Source organism: Solanum tuberosum, unplaced genomic scaffold, assembly GCF_000226075.1.
Source record: "Solanum tuberosum cultivar DM 1-3 516 R44 unplaced genomic scaffold, SolTub_3.0 scf00222, whole genome shotgun sequence".
NCBI classification, from domain to species: Eukaryota; Viridiplantae; Streptophyta; class Magnoliopsida; order Solanales; family Solanaceae; genus Solanum; species Solanum tuberosum.
In genome coordinates, this window is record NW_006239147.1 from 593,875 (window position 1) to 604,073 (window position 10,199).

A 10,199-nucleotide genomic window follows, 5' to 3' on the forward strand; every position below is an offset into this window, starting at 1 on the left:
TGTAATTTCTAATTTAGTTTAACAACTCTAAAATTTAACTTCTGAATGGAACAAAATGCCTAGTAAATAAGTAGAGAAGCAGATAAATAAAATAAAAGGTAAAAATAACAACGAAAAAACTGATTAAAGAATAGTAATGAATAATGATGTGAAGAAAATAGAGTAAAATGTATGATAAAAAATAAAACAATTTAGAAATCTGACCTTGCTTGGGTTATTGAGAAGATTGCTTCATTTGATGCTTTTGTGTTCAGAGAAATGGAAACTGAGAAAAATATAGAGGAAGGAGATGGTGGACTTGAATGATATAAATAATTGTTGATTAAACAAATAAATAAATACATATTATTTTAAACTCCCAATCAACAGCTGTAGACTGTATTTATTGAACCCCACGTTTCCGATCGGAAAAGATAACTTTGTTTATGCTCTATTATTTAACTTACATTAGTCTGACATTTGACTTGATATCATACCCTATTAAAAAAATAAAGAAGACTTTTTATTGTTTTCAATCAAAGTTATGTTAAATGTATTAAAATATTTTTTAATTTTACGATTTTAATTGTTAAACATGTCATGTGAAAAGTTAAATTAAATTAGCAAATTAGTCAAACTCCCTAACATAATTATTAAAAACATTTACACTTTAAAATAATTATTGAAAATGTCAATATTTTAGGAAATAAAATGTATTGTTATAAACATATTTGTATTATAGTGAATGTCTAATTATGTGGAGTCCTTTTAGGATATGGTTAGGAGTCCTACTTGGGACCAAGTTAGGTTTGCCCTATAAATAAAGGGTTTCCTTCATTGTAAATCAGATCTATGGATCCTTAAATATCATTCAAGAGAAATAAGAACTCCTCTCTCTTCTCCCTAATTTCTTCTTCTCATTGTTTTATATAGTTTCTTAACACGTTATCAACACGAGACTCTACCATCTAAAGAAAGGAGAAAGACGTGCACATGAACTAAACCTTCTCAAGGAAAAGAGAAGGGCATATCAATCATTAAGATTACTGCTCCTATGTTTGGATATTATTGAGTCTAATAATCCTTTTGTTATTCTTACTTGATTTATCTAGCTTAAATATTGTTTTATGAATATTTAATGGTATTCTTTATCTGTAGTTGTGGAATTGTGGTGATATCATGAGATATTTAGCTAATTGGTTAAGCTATTAACGGCAAATCACCAATTATTTACAGGTATTTGAATAGAAGGTATGTGTTCTATTTAGCTTTAACTATTAAATACTAATGTTGATTATAATAAATCAACAATCTCAGTTTTGCACAATTAGAGCCTTGATGCACTATCATGATAAACTTTTGGGTTCAATTCTAATCGATCTATTCCATAAACTAAAAGAGTAAGACGATGGACTCATGTTCAATCGCAAAAAAGGGTAAGGCGATGGATTCATCTCTAATCGCACCAATAGGAGGTAAGACATCAAGTTCAAGTCTTGATGCACCATGATATGTTTAAAATGTTGAGTTCAAGTCTCACGATTTATGGCCTAAAATCTCTTTATATGGATAAGACATTGAGTTTGAGTCACAATGCACTGTATTGATGATATAATGATGACTAAAGAAAAATAATATGTTTTTGATGAAAATTAGTCATGAAACCTATTCAATTGAAACCACTTCATTCCCTAAAAGTGAATGTGGTAGTAGTGCATAATATATCTGAAAGAAGACAAGCGATTGAATAATGCACATAAACATGATATGAGGTGCTAAAGCTATCATAACATGATATGCTCAGATGATTGTGTTCCATTCATAAAGAATGACAACTTTGAAATGTTTAATACATACAGATCCATTCTATGAAGTGAATGAGGTGTATGCTCATTGCCCACCATGCTAGGTGTGGAAAAAGTCCCGACCCTTGATAGTGGACGTGGTATCAACAAGAATGTTTCTAGGGAGACATGTTTCATTGAAAAATTCTCTACTTTATCTTCTGATTTGTATTGGATAATAATTAGTGCAATAGAGGCACATTTTATGGTAAATAAGTTTGCTAATTTCAATAATTTAGTACTTTGACATGATCGTCTGGGACATCATGGGTCTATAATGATGAAACGAATTATAGAAGATTCAAAGGGACATCCATCAAAGACCTAAAGATTCTTTTAAATGGTGAATTTTTTTATACTGTTTGTTATCAAGTAAGTTGATTGTGAGGACATCATCAATGAAAGTTGAGATTGAATCTCATGCGTTCTTGGAACGTATACATAGGGATATTTGTGGACCTATTCACTCACCTAGTGGGTTGTTTAGATACTTCATGGCCCTAATAGATGATCCTTCTATATGGTCTCATATGTGCCTATTGTCATCTCGCAACTTGGGGTTTGCAAAATTACTGGCACAAATAATATGATTAGTGACACAGTTTTCTGATAATCAGATTAAGTCCATTCGCCTTGATAATAATGTAGAGTTTTCATTCCAAACATTTAATGATTAATGTTTATCGATTGAGATTGAATATACTCAATACTAAAGTGAATGTGATAGTGTAAAATAAAGCTTATCAATACGGATACACATTTTATCGTGATGGGATCACGACTCACCCTTAGAAGGGGTAGAATAACTAAGAAAAAATAAATTTACAAATTACTCTCAGAGTAATAAAATTGAAATTTTCTAATATAAATAAATCAGAAATTTACTAAAGCAAAAGGCACATGGCATAGTAAACTTGGAGTTTACAAGTACTAATAATTTTATTAGTTGGCATGAATAATTTGGTCATCCCAAATATGTGCATACTAAGTAATAGACATACATTGAAGAACTAGAAGATTCTTCAAGAATTCTTTTTGTTGTTTGTTCTCATGACAAGTTGATTGGATCAACTAATGTTTAGACTAAATCTCTAAATTTTGAAAGTATAAAAGGTGAATATAGGCCCGTTCACCTATCATGTGAATGATAAAGCGATGCATCTATAATAATCACATGTGTGTTTGTTGTCAACTTATAGATTGACATTCGCATAATTATTTGTGCAAGATAATAGAGTTAAGAGCACAACAACTTTCATAATATGAACTCAAGATAATTCATCTTGATAATATTGATAAATATTCAAGATGATGTGACATTAAATGTCTCAGATAGCGAAATCATTGCTTATGAAAATATAGCTTCATGTGATACCGCATACAAAAGTAATTGTACGCATCAGATCAATAAATTATGATCAAATTTTCTTTCAATTGATTTATGGTCAGGACCAAATATTTTTCATCTGATTAATTTGATATGTAATAAATAATCAATGAATATACAATGATGCACAAAGATAGATTCTCCAAAAGATTGAGATATATGTTAGTTTGTCTAACATAAGGGGGAGATTAGAAGCAACAGAAAGAGTTGTAAATACTCATATTGAATGTCCCTCAAGGATAGAGTCTACGACATGCATGAAGCATGATAGAGTAATCAATTCTAAATAAAATAATCCTTGAAAAAAGGGGAGGATCAAAGAATCAAAATGATCATAATAAGGAGGCAATGTGCTCTTGAAGAGTTTACAACATAACACTTCATGAAACCTCATGAGAGGGGTAGCTACCTGAATATAATAAAGTCATGAGATCTCAATAAGTTATGTCGTATTGTGAGCCAATACAAAGTGATAGTTCGTCGACGATATCTTTGATACAACATAGCGCAATATTGTAAAAGATTATGAGGATATGAATTCTACGTCTATTAAAACATGCTGGTGTAGAAATAATTATCAAGTGAAAAGTGGAATGATGCATCTTGGTAAGTGTAAAGCTTATTTAACTTGCAATCTAGGCACTAGAAGATGTCATACATTTAATATTGAATATTGTCACTTGACAAAATTGATATGAAAATATCGGATGGGTTCGAAATCTAAAGCATATACAAGTTTTTGAAAAACTTGCTTATAATCCTCATATATAGATTAAAACAATCAAGAATCTTTTGTATTGTTATGCACGTTGATGACTTGAATTGAAACTCTTGAAGAGTTTTCAAAAGGCAATAGATTATTTTCTTAAAGAAGTTGAAGTAAGGAACTTGCAGAAATCTTTGACATTAAAGGCATGATTCATAAAAGGAGATAGAAGGAAGCATATTTCGTCAAAACTTTTCTACACTCATGAGCTCCCAAGAATGGTGATATCAACATGCAACAGGTTTGTTCAAGTAATACTATCGTTGATTTATTCATCAAGTCTCTACCAACTACAACTTTCAAGAAGGTGGTGCACAAGCTTGAAAAATGAAGATTCAAGTCTCTGGATTGTTGTTCTCATTAAGGGGAGTTAATACGTGATGTACTCTTTTTCCCTCACAAGGTTTTGTCCCATTGGATTTTCCTTGTGAGGTTTTTAATGAGGCATCCATAATGCGTATTATTAGATATGTGTACTCTTTTTCCTTCACTAGATTTTTTTCCCACTGGGTTTTATCTAGTAAGATTTTAACGAGGCACATAATCTACCGATATTCAAGGGGAGTGTTATAAACATATTTGTATTATAGTGAATGTCTAATTATGTGGAGTCCTTTTAGGATATGGTTAGGAATCCTACTTGGGACCAAGTTAGGTTTCCCATATAAATAAAGGGTTTTCTTTCATTGTAAATCAAATATGTGGATCCCTAAATATCATTCAAGAGAAATAAGAACTCTTCTCTCTTCTCCCTAATTTCTTCTTCTCATTGTTTTATATAGTTTCATAACATTTATCCTAATATAATTGATTTTCTTTCCTTATATTTCTCTAATCAGGCCCCACATTCAACTAATCTTACTCCTTATACGTGCAAAAGAAGAAAATTAATTAAATCAAAAAACAAATAAGCAAAAGACCAAAGGTCAAATCCTACACAATCCAACTAAAACATTTAGGAAAGTAAACTAACAGGAAATTTGGGAGCTCAAACGTATGCTTTTTCTTTGGTTCCTCCTTCTCCATTGAAGAATTGAAATTAAAGTGTTGCCAAAAAAGAAATTTTTTTTTTTTTAAAAATATTAAAAAGAAAGAAGATCATTTTTTAATAAATTTATTAAATATATTAATATTATTTATCATGAAAATCAGTAATAAATTAGTAAGCTTTTGGTCTTGTAGCAAAATTGGATTAGCTTAAGGTTTATTGCTCTCCTCTATGAGAGTTCGATTTCCATTAAACACATGTAATACATTTATGACAAGAGTTTTTGTCAAAATGAGTCACAACTCTTTTCTGTCTAGCCTAATGAATTATGATTGAAGATTTCTTTGAGCATGCATGATACATGTCATTAATAATTTGTTGATGGTGTTTGAATAATAAGATTATGGTAAAACTTGGTTTTCAGCAATAATTTAGAATAATAAACTCACATGTTCACATGTATAAATGTATAGTGGCATCACAAAGTTGACTTGAGTAAGGTTGGTGATCATCCAACTTTCAGTTTATCACTTAAAAATTATTTTACATCTTAAAATGGTGTGGGACGGTTGGTGGAGTTTGATTTATTAAATATTTGGACGTATAATTTGAATTTTTAAAATTGGTGAATACATTTTTTAAATAGAAAAAGGATTTAATAAATTTATCAATTTTGTTATTTAGAATTGATATATCGTAGTTATAAAAATAGGTCTTTTTCCCTTTTTAAAAAGGGGAACTAGAGTCTGTTAGCCAATTAAAAACATATTTGAGTCATTTGGCTAAAGGCAAAGTTACGAATAGAACACTTCTCAAATGATGGATAAAGTTACTCTATTTCGTATATATTAATAATATTTTTTTCCAAATGCTAGATGATTGTTCGATCTATAATCATAGAAAGATTTACTTTTAAGCAATAATTGGAAATAATAAGATAAAAATGGTTTAACATAGAGTGAGTCATAAATTTATTACTACGCACTTTTTTAATTATTTATTTGATCAAGAACTGAAATTTATTTTCTTCTAATGAAATGAAGAAACAGGTATCACAATTAGAGTTGTTAATGTGAGCTAGGTTTAAATGTTATATACTCCGTTAGATATGAACTTAAGCTAATTTGAAACTCTTAATCTTAATTCTTTAATGTGCATGATTGATTTTTAAGATCAGTTCTAATGAAGTTTTTAACCACATGATACGCGCACTAAATATTTTTCTTTTGCACTTATATACAAGTATGGATCTATATAAGGTATCAAATGCGGGTTCTCGAGAATCTAATGACTTTTTTATGTTTATATTGAGAAATTTATTAAATATATAAATATTATTTGTTGCGAAAATCTGTAACAAAGTAAATTCTTGGTGGAGTTACATAAATGGATTAGCTTAAGTTTTGTTGCTCTCGTCAATAAGAGTTTGATTTTGTCTATATGAATAGTGACATAAAAAGTTGACTCGAGTCAGGTTGGTGATTATCCAACTTTGAGTTTATCTCGTAAAAATTATTTTGCTTCACTTTATATCATTGAGAAAAAAATATTTACGTCCTAAATTGAAGGACATAATTATCAGTTCAATTTTCTAGGTCTCTCTTCAATTTTTGGCTTCGATTTCTTAATTTGCCATCTTCACTTGCTTCTCCCCCACGGTTTTTTGGTTTCAATTTTTCATCTGTTTTTTTCTAAATTTAGTTTTAGATATATATGGGCTGATGAAGTTTGAATGTCACTTGAATTAAAAGAGGAAAAATGAATATTGAGAGAACCACGAAAAAGTAAATAAATTGATGTCCTCAACGTTTCATCTACTCAAGCTTCTCCAACTACTGACTTCCATCGCTTCCACCGATTTTTATCTTCAATTTCTCCAAGTACTGTTGCAATTTTAAGGCAGTCTTTTGTCCTCTCAAAATTGTTTTGTATTCTTGAACATTTTTTTGTGGAGGGTTGTAATTTACATATGGTAAAACAACTCATTAGTAAGTTCATAAGAGCTTTTACACTTTGTTAATTGTTAATAATTAAGAGACTTGGAGTGTTAATCTTGACGAGTTTTTATAGTTCCTTTCGTTGGCCGGCGTTATGCATATTCCTAAATAGTAAGTATATTTTCAATTTTAATGTATGTCAGGGTACAAGTATTCACAAGCTATTGATTTACACACACAAGCGACTGAATTGGACAGTGAGAATATTGTATACTAGACTAATTGTGGCTTTAACACACCAAATTTGAGGAATATGACGGTACAAAACAGGACGGAACAAATAGCTATTTAAATTGACTCTACATATTCATAAGTTAGTTTCGAATTGTGAAAATATTGACAAAGACTTGTGCTTTCATTGTTATTTTAGATGTTTATGTTGCTGTGTGCTTAATCGTTTACAACTTAGAAGTGAAACACGCACTAAAGGATTTTCAACTGGTTGGCATTTTTTTTTGCAACTTCTTCAGCAATATCAACGGCATATTACTTGTCTATTATCAAATTATTCTTATGTGTAAGTTTGGTGGTTTAGTACTATTGTTGCTTCGCAATCACTATGTGTAAGACAACACAAAAATACTATAGACATTTTCTATTTTAACCACATGCTGGAAGACCATGTTTTCTTAGGTTGGTACAATGACGACATTGGCTATATTTTATCTGAATCAAGAGGGAGTTCAGATATCCATTCATTGCAAATTCGTAGTTTCGATTGATCCTCAAAAGTTTAGACTGAATGGAGAATCGATACACATATGTATGTTCGTTTATGAAACCAGTAACTTTGATGTATCGAGGGCTTCTTCCTAACTATTCTCGCCTTATAAATATTCCCAACTATTGTCGCGTCATATGTATTGGCACGGGCAATGAATCATCTAGTATGACTAAACAAACAGACAATAATGTAACAATACAAAAGTAGAATTAAGAAGTGGAAATGTAATGTTTGTGTTGTACTGTATTGTTGTAATTCACACCTTGTTTGGGTAGTTGTACTGTATTGTTGGTCTAAATGTAATGTTTGTGTTGATTGTTATTTAAGTTTTATTGTATTGTATCGTTTAAATCTATCGCTGGTGGCATGGGCTCCATATCAACCAAAGAGATCTAACAATCCATATCAACCAAAGGCTTCAGGCCCATATAAAGTTGGTGGGCTCCGGGGCCTCATAAACACTACAACAAAAACAACTTTTAGCGTCAATACATAGACACATTAATAAAGAGTGTTAAAGTCTTTACCGACATTAGTTAAGTGTCATTAGATCCAATGTCGCTAAAGCCTTTAGGGACATATACAAAGAGTGTTAATTGCCGCTAAAAATACATATTTAGCGGCAATTGCTAATTAATTGCCGCTACAGCTCATTTTTTATGTAGTGAAAGTTGGTGGCGGAAATAGGCGTTAAAAATGGTGTGAGTATAAGTGGTGGTTCTCCAACTCATTACGGAGATTCTTATAAAGTTTTTTGAAAAAAAAATTCGGTGCTTCGGGGCATCAAATTCATGGGCTATAACACACGAAAAATCGAGGATTTTGAGTAATTCATAAAAAAACATGTAAATGCGGAAATATGCGTTACAAAAATGGTGTGAGTATATGTGGTGGTTCCCCAGCTCATTACGGAGGTCCTCATAAAGTTTTTTGAGAAGAAAATTTTGGGTGCTCCGTTTTGCCGGATCCATGGGGCTCACTTACGAGACCTACCTACTGCTCGTGAATCGGACGACGGACCGTCCTGATGAACTGTTGAAAATTACAGAAAACTTGACATTTTTGGAAAAAAACTGACTGGCCGACCATGGACATCACTTTTTTCAGTCTTTTAAAATTTGTTTATCCTTTCACCAATGATTATTTGTTTATTAGAACATTTTAATATCTCAAGTTGATGTTCGTGTGATTCCACAAAAATATCAAATAGTAACACTTCCTGAAAGCAAAAGGATAAAATCAATTAAAAATAATTGATTGAAGGATAAATGATAAGATGTTATAATTATCATTTTCTTTTACATTATTAATGTTCGTTACTACGTAATCTTATATGTAAGATAATATAGTATTTTAGTTTTAATTACTGATAGATTTCAAATATTATTTTATAAATTTCGTAATATTAAATTTCCGCGCGAATAATTTTACTAGTTCTTGTTTAAACGACAGCTCAAGTGGCTAGCAGTATAGGAAGTTGAATTGCAACCTCAGCTTCCAAGTTAAGGCATAAAACAAAAAAGTGTGATTAACTTGGCCTCAATTGGTATCTATGTCTTTCAATTTTGAATGTGCATAACTAGACATTTAAATTTGAATATAGTTGAACAAGTAGATACACACGTGATATGTGACAATTTGTAACCTATATGAACATGTATTATGTCACAAAAAGTGTATGTTTACTTGTGCAATATTATATAAATTTAAGTGTTTACTTGTGTACACCAAAATCGAAGGACGTAACTGTCAGTTCAGATCAAATTAAATGGTATGTTTATATATTATGCCTAAAAAACAGATAATAATGCGACAATACAGAAGTAGAATTAAGAAGTGGAAATAGAGCAGCAATGAAGTGCTTTTAAATATATTTATTTACTTTTCTATAACAACTTGGAGACTGTCACATCCTGTGTTTTCTTCAATCTCTCTTTTGATATTCATAGCTGAAACCCCTAAAGACTCCATGCAGTCAAACAGTTCAATACGTCTTAGGGTTAGAATATCCGCAAAGCTTGGGGGGATCTCCTTGATCTCCTTGAAACCGGGCCATCCACTTATAACTAGCTTCTCAAGCACAGGAAACGATTCCTCTGAAGCTTTCCATTCTTCTATCTGCATAAAGAATAATCCCAAGTATTTGAGTGCAGCAAACTCCACATCTGTCACATCCCAACAATATCTCATAGAAGCAAATCCCATAGATAATTGAAGACTCTCAAGCTTCTTCAGTCTTGCAATGTTTAAAACCATTTCTTCCGTCAAGAAACAGGTGGCAAGGTCCAAATGCCTAAGATTTGAAGGGAACACACAATACCTCTCCCATCCAACTGAATCAAATAATTCTGTTAAAGAGAACTCCAGAGTAAGAAAATGAAGGTGACTATGAACTTCCGCTATGGGAAACAACGGAAACTCAGGTACAACTTTAACGTTGAGGCCGAGTTCTTCAAGATTCGGAAACCTCCACCACAACCTTGCATTCATATTATCCAAGCGTATATCACAAGT

General features: G+C 31.2%; 1 protein-coding gene across 1 annotated transcript in view; it reads right to left on the reverse strand.

Moving 5' to 3' along the window:
• The window catches only part of LOC107062384 (putative late blight resistance protein homolog R1B-12), a 14,825-nt gene that overhangs the window by 2,538 nt on the left and 2,088 nt on the right, over nt 1-10,199 (reverse strand). The gene's annotated exons all lie outside the window — the stretch shown is intronic.